This window comes from Strix uralensis, chromosome 13, assembly GCF_047716275.1.
Source record: "Strix uralensis isolate ZFMK-TIS-50842 chromosome 13, bStrUra1, whole genome shotgun sequence".
Lineage (NCBI taxonomy): Eukaryota > Metazoa > Chordata > Aves > Strigiformes > Strigidae > Strix > Strix uralensis.
In genome coordinates this window covers 16,037,787-16,051,374 of record NC_133984.1, presented here as the reverse complement: position 1 = coordinate 16,051,374, position 13,588 = coordinate 16,037,787, and the positions used below count along the sequence as shown (strand labels likewise).

General features: G+C 38.0%; 1 long non-coding RNA gene across 1 annotated transcript in view; it reads left to right on the top strand.

The window, feature by feature from the left end:
• LOC141949177 (uncharacterized) overlaps nucleotides 1-9,982 on the top strand; it is a 52,723-nt gene extending 42,741 nt beyond the window's left edge. Inside the window, exons 5-6 of the long non-coding RNA XR_012630676.1 lie at nucleotides 8,058-8,112; nucleotides 8,949-9,982. This is a non-coding gene — a long non-coding RNA (uncharacterized LOC141949177). The remainder of the gene's footprint in view (nucleotides 1-8,057; nucleotides 8,113-8,948) is intronic.
• Nucleotides 9,983-13,588: the final 3,606 nt, after the last annotated feature.

Genomic DNA, 13,588 nt, shown 5'->3' with positions numbered 1-13,588 from the left:
AATGCTTTGCCTGGGCATCAGGTATGTCAGAGCTGTTATGGGAGTGCTAGGGAGAGCTAACTTCTCTTCTCTTGTTCATGAGGCATGCAATTTGCAAAGCCACCACGTGCTTCTATATTTACACTAGACAATGTGCTATTACAGAAGTTTCTGGGGCTGCTGTTATTCTTGATAGAATTGTCCTCTATTTCTTTTTGAGGGTGAGAGGCTTCTCATCCAAGTAATCTACACTGGCGGAATGGGAAAGTTAGTGAATAGTAAGCATCCTAAGAGTGTAAGACTGCATATGGATAATCACTCAAGACAGAAAGGGAGATGGTTTACTGGAGTATATATTGAGATTTATAAATTCCCAGCTTACCTCTTCTCTACCTTCAAATCCTATTAAAGATTTAGAGTCTTAGAGCTGAGTGGAGCCGGCAACATAGTGTGTTGCACCCGTTTACACTGCATATGCAGCCCATATGATGAGACAGGACATGAACACTCCTCTTTGAATACTGAAGAGTGCCAAAAAATTGTTCTCTCTGGAGTACTTGGGCATATACTTATACATAGGATGAACAAGCCTGTGGACTTCAGAATAGACTTTCTGGGCGTAAGTACAGAACCTCCTTTTTATACCATTGTCAGGGAGCTGCTTGCAGGGTTTTGCTGCTGCCTACAGATGTGAAGGGAGTACGTGGTAGTCTGGCAGCACTGCTTCCTGCACACTCACCTGCTTCCCAACAAGGGAACCTTCATGTTCTACCCAGTGGACCATGGTAAAATTTAACAGAGTAAACTTGATGTTCATGATTTCCTCCTCTGCAGTACTTCTAGCACATTGGGTACCTGAATTCCTAAATGGCTGGAATATTCTAGATATAATTGCCAGTTCTGGGGGGGCTCACAGGATGTCCAGCATAATCAATGCCCAAGGGAAAGCCAAGAGAGCAGCTGGAGCCTTGCTCAGAGTGGGAGAGCTCTATTCTGTGAAAGGTAATGGAAAACTTTACTGTTCTGTTTTGGTGCTGAGTAACTTGATCTATGTGGTTATTTTTATTCTTTCTGTTTACATTCTTAGTGCTCTTTTCAGATTTTTAGACATATATGTACTTTTTCCTTCTATCTCCTATGAGCTCCTGGATAGAATTCTGCTGAAACCTCTTCCCCCTGAAAACACAGACAAATGCACATTAAAGGTATGTGCTTTGCAAGAGGTCTGTATTCACACTGTCTGTGTGTGAATCACTCTGGATTAAGATTGCTGTGGTTTATGTATGTGCAGCTGCTTTCTAATTAAAGCCCACATCTGCCCTGGTTTTAACACCAGTCAACTGTAGTGAAGCTATTAACCCTCTGTTACTCCTGCCCTTTGTCCTATGGGCACATGAAAGGATAAGTGGATCGAGAAATGACAAAGCAAAAGCACAGTTCTCAGTCTTGCTGGGTTTATACTCAGTAGATTTGAAGATGGGAAGGACATGGAAGCAAGGTCTCTTTCTGTTCCCTCAATCTTAATAAGATTCTGGCTTTAACGCTAATTTAGTGCACGTTCAAGGCTGGGCTGCAGTGCTTCATTGTGCTGCTCAAAGACTTTTTACATTATCGTGTTTTCTCCCAATCCATTTAGTTGCTTACAACCCCTGACAGGCCCCTTCTGGGAAGGATGTGCATTTGTTGTGTAAAGTGGGTTACCCTGTCATCCATCCACCCAAAGGATCCTCTGTGTCAAGGGAAGGAATCCTTAGTAATTTCTCACTTGCTTTGTGTTGCTTCAGCTGTACAAAAGAAGTAGGAGAGCCCTGCGGTCTGGCTCTGGAGACTGTGCTCTTTGCTCATGTAGGGCAGAACCTCACATCCAGCTTGTAGAATTCAGGAGGCCATGTCATCCAGAAGGGATTTTTGTATGATTCCTCTAAATGATAGATGAGATAAATGCATACAGATGAAAGTTTTGTCTCATTTCCTTGGGACTGAGCAATAAAATAGGGAATCTGTAATATGAATATAAAAAAACACCAAAACCAAAAACTAAGGAAAATTTGGCCTCTTTGACTCTTTGAGCACTGTTTAGACTTTCAAAACTGAATCAGCCCAAGTTTGGCTTATTATGCAGGCTGCTTTTGATAACTTATGAAACTTCATCCAAATGAACTATTCAGATCCTGGGTGGAGTAACACTAATGGTGATGTAACAGACCTGAGGTCAGTGCATCTCCTCCCAGTGTGTGGTCTGTGAATAATACGTGGGCCTGTGGGTCCCAGAAGCAGTGATCTCTTTGTGAAAGAATTTGAAAAAAAGGGTAGCTGTATCACAGTTAATACTCCCATTTCCTCAAAGAATCCATTCACTGCAAAGGAGGAAGGAACATGCCTTTTCAACATTCATCTTTTAAAGAGCACTCAAAAGTGAAGGTGCTCTGGCTGATGGATGTTGGGTACACCTGAAGAAAGTCTCTATTTGAAATGGGTACCTGCAAAATGAACTGAAGTTGATGTATGATGCAGGTGGCTGACAGTTTCTGAAGTCAGAACTTCAGATGCCTACAAATGGATTTAATTGTAGTGTGTGAGCTGTGATAAACACAGAATATAAGAGAGGGTATTAACAATCTCTTCCCTCTAAACATTACGAAGAGTATTGCTTTAGATGTTGCAAATTTTAGAACATTAGCCCTGGTGTCTTCTTCCCTTACTTGGCAAATGTACTGTCTAGAGGTGAATGGCTATGTGGTAGTTTTAAGGGGAAACTAGTGGGATAATTTTTAACCAATTGAAAGTTTAACCTTCCAGTGTATATTCTGTTCCCCAAAATGCTGTTCAGATTTGAAATGTTAAATACCAAAGTTTAATGGAGAAGTTCTAAATCCTTCTCTGTAATACTGTCTATTCCTATGGATAGGAGAATGATTGGTATAATTATTTTATCCTGTGGTTTTATTTATATCCTGTAGTTTCAGGTTGTGAAGTTAATACTGTAAAAATTATTCTTGACTCGTGGTTGAGGTAAAGCTTGTGGATTGATTCAAAATAACAGTGGGCCTGATGTACGTATGTCTTTGTGGATTTTCAGATGGACATTTTTCAAATGTCTTAAATGGAGAAGTTCTTTATTCACACCAACATGATCCCGCTTGTTTATGCCATCCCACAGAGAAGTTCAGATAGGAACCAGGGCATCACCTTGACAAAACTTAATGAAAGAAAGAAGCAGTGAAGCTGGTCTGCAGCACGCTTCAAAGCTTCAAAGTAGCTGCTTCCCACATACTTCTTGATGGCAAATGTATGTTATATGCAACATTTAAGATAAATACAATCATGAGTTCTTATTTGTCAATATGTCTCCTGCGAGGCATTGGCCAAGTTTTGCAACTATGTACCGACTTACTGAGGTGTAATAGCATCTAGACTTCAGCCACTGGCAGACAAATTAGTCATTTTGGACTGGTATTATGTTCCTGTTTTGTTAGCAGAAAGATACCTTTACCAGAGGATATTTCTATTAGCTTTTACCTCACGTATATCACTCATGTGCCTTTGCGTGCATCTGTGTATAACTTTGCTTGTGCCTAGAATCCACTATATTTATTCAAGAATGGGATCCAGTTCTTCAAATATGTATAGAAATTGAGCATTAACCAACATTGCTGCTTAAAAGATAAGACATGCATCAGTTTGCTGGGTTAGAATTTGTAAAAAGAGGGATTAGTTCACTAAAAGTGTCTTTAGGGACAGTGTTTCTAGGCTGTTCTCTCTAAGAAGAGATTGTCAGAGGTGATAAAGTCAAGAGAGAAAAGTAGGCTCTTTCTGGAGAATGATTCAGAAAAGGATCCTCATGTGCTATTTAATTGCCATTTGTGTGATCAGTCCTGAAAATTCCTGTTTTTTCACCAGTTGGTATTGGTATATTAAATATCACAAGCAGAGTGGATTTCAATTAGAAATCCAGAGGAGGAAAGAAAATAAATAGCCTTTCAACTACCCACTGAGGCTTGAGCAAGAAAACTCATGATTTTGAAAGCAGAAAAGAGACCTTGAGAAATTCTTGCTGTGGATGAAAACTGACAACCTTGTGGCTGATTGTTCTCATAAGTAGTCACATTAGCTAATTATTTTTTGATTTATTCAATTGACATTATCTGTTATCTGTTTTGATTTGGCACTGAATTGGATAATCATGCTTTCAGAGATAAAGAGCATACATTTTTATATATTCTCCCTGGTCTGGTGATAAATATGATGCACATTAGAGTATAATAACAAAAAACTAAGAATCAAATGCAGTTTTTTCCCTTAGTTTTCTTAGTTCTTGATATGGCCTCTGACTTAGGAATTTATACACGTAAGATGACCTTGGCAAGCTAGCTCCATGAGGAGATAATACGACTGAATAAGCATGGTTTATATATCATTAAAATTTAAGTGGCTGTTCTATATATTGATATTTGACAGGGAATGAACTGAAAGCAAGAGTGCACGTAATTTTTAGAGGTATGGATGGATTAGTCTGACTTGTTATTTTTTATTAAAATTATACAGTAATGCTTAGCCATACCTTAGATGCAGTTACTAGAATAAAGTTAGATTATGCCCAAAAGGTAAGAATCACCTTTATTTCATTGGTGCCTGTGCAATTAAAACCACATTGGAAAGATCATAGTGCTTTAATCCGTTGGTATAATCTTCAGACAGGGCCTTTCTCTAAGTTAATGAACAAGCAGGCGTTATCTCCTGATGGCCAAGATTGTGTACCATTTTACTGCAGTAACTAAAACATATCTCTTTCATTTGTACTCATTTTTTAACTCTTACTCTGTTCAGTAACTGCATTTCCAGCCATTGTTCCTTGTGAAACTGAAAAAGAGAAAAGAATCTTCCTTTTCTCTAAGTAGAATGCAACTCCAAACCGAGCAGTTTTACTGATGCATATTTGAATTACAGAGTAAAAACAAGTTTTGAGGAAGGGCCCCAAAACCCACACCTGCCACCTCAGTGAAGGATCCCAGACTGGAAAGGACTTACTTGTGGATAAATCCACAGGTCTTAGGAGAACAGTCACTTCTGTCCCATGAACAGGGAATCCTGCATGACCAGGTTTTGTGAGATTTTGATTGTATGGCAGCCTTTGAGAGTTTGCTAGTATCAGACTGAAAACATCAAGCTGCCTCTCCCCTAGGTCCAAACACAGAGGAATGTGAGTCACTGATGAATAAGGAGATGAATAACAAGTATAGCAGCAAGTGGTTTCCTTTTCTTATTTTAGATAACAACCAGATCAGTGCCTATACCATATAGTCATGCTATATTTGCACAAAGGTCTTTTTCCTATTGCAATAATTAAAACTGACTGTAAACAGGGAATGAGTATAACTGACAGTTTGGAAGGCTTCTGACCTGCTAGAGCAGTAACAAAAGTCTGTGTGAAAGTGAGAATCTGTTTCTTACCTCTTCCCTGTGGATTTTTTTATTACTGAATACATAGTTGTTTTTGAGACCACATATCTTTTTGGGTTGGTATTTGTTTGGGGGAAGAAACGTTCCTAGAAATTTCTGATGCTTTAACTAACTAAATTCAGTGTAAGTGTTGCTAGTATTGATTTTTTTGACTATTGAAAGTAATTTTGAAGGCTTTCTCCAAATCATGTGTTCAACTTTCAGAAGATTATTGTTGCTTTTGCTTCGTCCTGCCTCTTCATTGCAGATTATCAAATTGTATATGAAATCTTCTGTCCAGCATTTATTCACAGACTGGCTTTAGACCAAAAATTATCCCTTTATTTGCTCATGACACACCTTACTTATGCAAGAATAGTGTATTATTTTCCTAATGAACAGCTGCATTTTAATTGCATGTTCTGGGAATAACCATCAACTGATGAAATACAGCATGCTCAGCCTTCAGTGAATGAATGCAATGACCACTCTTGTCACAGAAAAACAACTTTTCTTGTATTTCTTTTGTCTGGAAAGGTTGCAGCAGCATTCCTCAAAAGAAGATTTCTGGAGGGAGCTAGGTCTCTAAACCAGCTAATCCAACAGCAGTCACCTTCCTATTCTTATCCATTATGAGAATAACCTGAGCAAAGCTGAATTAACATGGCCCTGTAGTCAGGGCATTTGTAAATACAAAATGAAACCTTCAGAAGTATGAAACACACACAACTGAATGATAAGCATTGTAAAAAGAAGTTCCATATTCAGAAAAGAAGTTCCGTATTCAGAAAATAGATTTTCTTTTTCTCTGGCCTTGAACTGGCATGGAAGGTAATTCTAAATCTGTAGGACATACAGAAATAGCTAATAATAATTTTTTAATGAGTTTTAGTATTTTTTTCCTAAAGCCTCAGCTGCTAGAATAATTTGATTCTGCAAGCATCTTAGTTTTCAAAATAACTTCTTGAGACCCTTGTTGTGAGAAAAGCTTGGAAACACAAACCTCAAAGACTTAAAATCTATTTTAAAAAAGTCCAAGGTCAATTAAAAAGGGTATTTTGATTTGGCTCATTCTTTAAGGAAGGAGGAGTTGATTTATTTTTTAAATGCTTGAGACAGACAGTCCTTAATATCTCTCACACTTTATTGCTGCTTAATTATGTCCCTTCTGAAATGGTAAGAGACATTCAAAACTGTAGCAGAACATAACCAGTTCCTACTAAAACCTGTTGGCTCCACAAAAAATGTCTTCATATATTGCCACCAGTAGTTGCTTTACCAAAACAGGGCTGACTCACAGAGCTGAGACACCTTCTTGCAGCTGCTGAATACAAAGGCATATATTCCCATAACACTGCTACTTCTTAGGGGATGCTTCCAGTGCAGTTAGTGCCAAGAGCAAAATAAGAGCTCTTTCCTTGTAGCTTTTAATTGAGCTTAGCTCTCTTTGATTCAAGAATTAGTTTTGCCTTAGCAATGAGTTCAGAACTAGGCCATACAAATAGTTTCAGTATAGATCAAAAGATTGCTGTATGTAGATATTAACAACTAACATTATTGGTATTAATGAAGAGACATACTGTGCTTACCATCTGCAGATGTTGGAGTGGGTGGATAAGATTTGGGTTTTAGGGAATTGGAAACAACCTGATTTTTTTTTTCCATTTGGTTAATTATGAACTGATTCTTAAAACAGATAACAGTGACTAATTTGGCCAATGAATTTAATGGGATGAAAGGCAAGTACAGAAACAAAGCAAACAAAGAAAGGAGAAAAAAAACAACACAGGAGCTTTAGCTTATATTTAATGATGTGTAATTGCTGTTGGTACTAGAAGGAAACTTTTTTCCATAACTAGTAAGGTCAGTTTTCAGTTTTAGATGTTCAAATTTCAATCAGCATTTGAACACATGATAACTATCAATGGTAGAGATTGTTGTTTCTGACTTGTACAAGGTTTAGCATACTTACGTATCCTGCATCAGCCAATAAATCTATGCTTCAAAGGAGGAAATATATGTATGGGTGTTGTTACCTATCTTATTATATAACTTATTATTTAATATTTTCTGTTCATAAGATGTTACAGTTTAAGTTTTTAATACAGAAAACAAATCTTCATGTTGTATTTTGTTAGGGGAGTTGCATAGTTTTTGCTAGTGTTTCTTTCTGTCTGCTGCTATGACAAAAATCTTCAATATATTTTTTCCATGCTAACTGTGGCAGTGTTGCTTTCCTGACATTTTGCTTGCTTTAAAGAACAGCACAGTCCCCAATCCAAGGAGCACACCTGTCAGCCTTGACTGCTGCTAGAGCAAGAGTCTGCTTCTAAAGAGAAAATTGACTGAATTTTCTTGGCATTGTAGAACATGTACCATCAAACTTAGATGATGGCAGATTTGTTTAAACACAGATTAAAGAATAATCATAGCTAATTTGTGGCAGTTTCTGGCACACAGGGCCAATTCATTGTTATGGTCCTTTAAGTGAGATTTTTTATGAACACAGTCTACTTGTCTTCTTTCTCTATGACTCCTCTTCCATCATCAATCCCTCATCTTTTCTGGACAACTTCTTTTCAGCTCCTTTGTCTTTTGAGAGATTAGTTATCTGTTGCTTTCTGTGTTCTCCTTCCTAGGTCTCATTGTGAGCATGCACCCTTGGGTAGGAAGGACACCGCTTGTTGAATCCAGGTATTGCCTTTGCTGTGTTCTGCAGAGAACTTCTGTTGTAGGAAAAAAACAGTGCTGTGGTAACAGGGTAGCATGTCGTGTCATGGTTCTGCAGGGCACCCTTCATCTTCCAGAAATGCCACTACAACATAGTTCAGTTCAACTTTAGCTAGGTTTTTCATGTTCAGTGAAACATGTGGGATGCTTGGGTGCATGTGGGACACCTGTTTTCACCTCTTAAGCCTCATATTGTATCCAGGGCTTTTCTCTCCTCATGTACCACAGTACTTGTGAGTTACCACAGTACTTGCCACTGTCCAAGTATACAGCTTGGTTTATTTGGGAGTGGGCCCTAACAGACTGCAGAGGAACAGCCCTAGACAGAAGAGCAAACACAGCACGGCCAATGCTGTAACTGCTACTAGCAGGGAGATGCCAAGGAAAAAGCTGCTCTGTTCATGTTCTGAGATGGCTGAGTCCTAGGCTAAGAGCAAGGGCCGAACCAGCCCCAAACCAGCAGCAGTACACAAGAGCTCTTTCCTTCACAGTCTGCACAGCACAAAGATGTCACAAAGATAAAGTGACTTGCTTGAGGCTCCACAGAAAATCAGTGGCAGCATTCAGCACTGAATCTCCTGAGGCAAACGAGTGCTTGTGCTTTGAACCACAGTGCTGCTCTGTAGGCCTTCTATCAGGTCATTACATAATGTCAGTCTTATTAATGATGACGGTTTTTATCCAACCAGAGCCAATGAACCTTAGACTGCTTCGGGGAGGAGGGATGCATTACATGATAATTACAGGATGCTAGAGCTGTCCAAGAACATTTTAAGTTGAATGTATTTGATATTATGCAGATATAAAAAGACTGCAGGTGGCTGCTCTCTCAGCTTCACCTCTTGACTTTTGGACTGTGCCTCTACAGAGGATTTTCAAACACTTCTATGCCGGGACAACAGACAATGGAAGGCTGCCCAGATACAACTTGTGTCCTGCTGGGAGGAGAAGAAACAACCATCTTCATGTTCAGCTTCTCTGTGCATGAGTATTACATTTTGGCCAACAGACATAGAAAAGAAATAAACAAAAGAACTGCACTTTCAGTAAAAGCTCATACTTAAATAGCTTGTTAGAACAAAGGGCTACAAGCAATAAGCAATAAGCTACTGACTGTGGAAAAAAAAAAATTAAAATTGTGGAAATATCTTACTGTATATAGAAGGATTTTTAGTTGACCTACCTAAAAAGACACATATTATCCATTAGGTTTTATTTTCTTTTAGTACTGTTAGAGGGGTGGGACTGAGAAAAACTGGTTTGCATTGCCTTTTATTAAGTGATGAATCTCGTCAATTCTGTATGCTTTTATCATACTTCATTGTAGGGATAATTTTAAGTTTTATATTAGATGAATCCAGTCTAGACATTGATTTCAGTGGGCACTGGAACTTCCTTAAATATTTTCCAGAAAGATTTATTTCATCACTAGTAATCTTCGACAGCAGACAAATGGATGAAAAATATGTATTTAGATCATGGCATGTAAGAAAGGGATCTTAGGCAATAGCCTGTCACCAAGATATTTGCATTTGAAGTAGTTATTTTTTAGAAAATCCTTAACTTGTGGTAAAATGTATTATTAGTGAGAAGCTTCAAAGCAAAACATTCTTCCCTCCCACTTTTGATTATTTGATAAAGAAACGATTCTTAACATAATCATATGGTTAAACTGATTATGTAAAACAGCTTTTTAGCAATTAATATTTGAGTGAAAGCCTGCTCTAAAGTGAAACCATAATGGATCTTTGTTATGTCAGATTTGATAAAGAGGCTGTTTAGCTAAGCTTTTTCTCTAGAAGCAAAACAATAAAAAACAAGTGTGAAAAACTCATCATTTTAGGACTTTTCTGCTGTTGAATATCAGTCTCTTTGCTGATACTGGGGCAGATTTCTTCATAATTCCCAATCTTTTATCTTGGAATATTTTAACATAATCAGTGCTTTTTCTCTGTGATCATAAGGTTTCATTAATTTTTTTAAAGCTGTTAAAAGAGAGAGTGGTACTTTGGCATGGATTCGCAACAAGCTTTGATGAGTTCCAGAAAAGTGACTGTTATACAAATACAAGGAATGAAAAGAACTTGTTATCTTTAACAAGAGCTTGATTGGATGTAATAAAAGTTCCTTGTTAATTTACTGAAGTTAGCAACTATGCTGGTAATGAATTTATAATCAACAACATTTGATCTTCTGCGGAAGCTTTTGCCCCTTTCTCCCCCCCAAAATGTTTCTGGAAAGAGTCCAGATAATTTCCTTTAATAGGGATTAAAACTTTAAAGGAGTGTTGCTTTATAGTGACCCTTTTTGGCAGTTTATCAGAACACTTATGCAGCTGGTAAATGTAACTACAAAATTCTGTGGAGGGATGACTATTTTTCCTTAAACAATCTCTCCTCTCCCCTCCCTGCCATGGGCAGCACATTGTTTACAGCAACACTGACAAAATAAAGAATCACAAAAATGAGTTACGTGAACAGGAAAGCTTTGATTCTATGGGAATAGCTCCAAAAATGTCTTTTGTGTAACGCATGTTAAATGAAGTCATTATCCTAGAACTTTGAAATAATTCTACCCAAATAGACATAACTTGTTTTTTTAAGGTAATTATGTTACATTTAGAGTTCTGAGAAATTGTCTGTGCTTTTAACATGAATTAGGACTGACATTCACATGCATACTCACACAAAGGCTGTTGAAGTGTCGTGCTGCATTTGTAGAGAAGTTTTCCTGTTGACTCATTTTGATTTTACAGTCCTTTTTACAAACTGGTATTGTTGGAATTCAGTGTGTTAGTGGGGAGGAGGTTGTACGTCTGTTGCTGTTTTGTTAATTTTTTAAAAGTCTCCCAATCACCTCTATATTCCTTTAAGTTCCAACCCCTGCCAAGTACTATCCTGGTCTATGGGGGTGAACACCAATAGCATAGCGACAGATGGACAGGGTAGACAGACGGCCCATATAATCCATCCTATGCTGGTTTTATAAGTCTATAAAAATGCAATAAAGAAAAGGGTCTCATTAGGTAGAGGCAGGGGGCTGATTGATTTGCAGGCCACACTCAGTTTATAGCTGCCTTCTGTGTGAAAGTCCACCTTACAGTGTGAGTTTACCCTGTTTGCCATGACTTGTTTAGTTAGACTTAATTTACTTCTGGTAATGTTGAGCATTCTTCATGTTTTTGTGGTGTCTTTCACCCCAATTTGGCACCTAAGTATGGACTCACTCTCATTTTACTCTATAGAAATAAAACCCTTAAGCTAGAGGTCAGGAGAAAAGCTGAGTAAAATGCTCCTACCAACTGTGGGTTGTCTGAGAAGGCAGGAGCTGCTTAATTGAAAGGAAACTTAACACTGTCAAAGCTCTCATTTCAATTCACATGTATTTTTCTGCATTGCAACAAACATCACCTCCAAATACTGAAAGAGGCTAAAGGAAAAATACTTTGTACATAATCAGTCTCACTGGTTCTCAAAACAATCTATTTTATCTTTTGTTGTGGGAGTCTTTCTAGGGAAGAGTTTTTTCCTGTAAGAGAAATAAGAGCATGTAGTTTTAGAATTATAAAAAAAGCAGTGGGACTGAGAGAGCTGGCTGCATCAGTGATGCGGCTTTCTTCAAATAAGGCCCATCGTTCTCCATGTTGCCAAACTGCTGCAGGTGGATTCAGGGAGGGAGGTGAGTGTGCCTGGCCCCTGCGCTGCAGGGCACAAGAGAGGCGTGTTCCCACTGAGCAATGGGCAATCTGTTCTAGTACCACGTCATGGACATGGAGCAGACAGTTCCTGACATGGAGGGAGCAAGGGCCGGTGTTTGACTGTGCTGCTGACCTTGGGCAAACTGCATTATCTCCCCGAGCCTCAGTTTCCCAATCTGCAAAATGGGACCAAGGACCATTGTCATCAAGAGGTTAAAAGTATCTCTTTTTCAGATAAGTATGTCAGAAGTTTTTATCTTAGATAAGACTGGGAAAACAGAATGTGTTGCCCATACACAATGCATTTTTTAGGAATCCCACCTAAAAGAATGATGGCAAATTCCTGAAGGTGAACCGTTGATCCAGTCCTATGGAACCATGGATATTTTCATTCATGTACTCATTTAATATTTCAGTGAATCCAGTTAAGTTTTTCCTCAGCTATCTCCTGTGTCTATGAGTTCTAGGAATTCTTGTTCTGCATTAAATATTTTCCTCTTATCAATTTTTAAGTTGTTGCCTCTAAGTTTTATTGGATATTACCAATTCTTAATAAGAACAGCAGCTCATAAATATTGGTAATAAATTAAGGAAAGGACCAGTCTTAAATTAAAAATGCTTTTTAAGTCCAGTTGGTGGAGATTGTTAAGTGCTCAGGATTTTTAATGATCCAAAAAAAGGTCAACCTTAAGAGAGCTGTCATTTGGATAGTTGAAAGTACTCACCATTTTCATTCATGACATTTTAATTAATTTTTTTCTTTCTTACTAGCTATCTAAAAGCTCCTCTTTAACCTTAAGAGAATAACATGAGAAAATTGCCAAACTTGAAAATAAATGTGTTCCAGCCAATAATGATTTGCTAAATTGTATTATCATGCCAGAAAAGATCTGAGTCTTGAGTTCAGTCAGAGAATTCCAGTTACCATTATAAAATCTTCCACAGCGTTTAAAGTGTTTAAAGCCCATTGAGAAAAATCTGTCTGGGTATTACTATCATCATCATCATCATCATCACCATAATCAATCTCTATTATTATTGTTGTTGTTGTCTTCCTCCCCCCCCACTTCCTTTTTATTTAAAGAAAGAAAGTAACACACAAACAAACAAGTAACTCCCATGTGATGCAGTTAACCATACAACTCATCCCTACCCTTTGATACTACATATTACACGCCCCCCCACCCCGAGCTGATTCTTCAAAGCCATTGACTGGATTTGAGGAGCCAGTTTCTGTTAATTTTAATGGGGATTAGGCATCCATCCCCTAAGGCAGCTTTGAAAAATCTCCACCAGATTCTTTATGGCTCTTCTTGGAGGCAACAAAATGTTTACCCAGTTATGTTGCTGCATTTCCCAAAACACTGCTAACATAGAGATCATCTTACTTCCTCAAGTTTAAAGAGCCCCATTTTTCTGTTCAGTCAAATTTTCTATTTCATTTCTATTGAGTCCTCTATATGACACAGTTTCAAAGGGGAGGGACAGTTTTGGAAAGGAACTAGTAGATCAGCTTTTTTGCATGCCAGGAAAATGATACCCTGTAACCATGGGTTTATATCCTGTTCTCCTTTTCTGGATGTTATATTGACAGCCTTCTGCAGAAATCTGATTTCTTTCCATCCTGCTCTGAATGATGTATTTAAAATATGCATCACCTTAAATATGCAGGCTTTCAAAACAAAATTACTGAACCAGACAAAGGGGAGGGATGAGGAGAATTGCCTATTCCAACAGAACTAA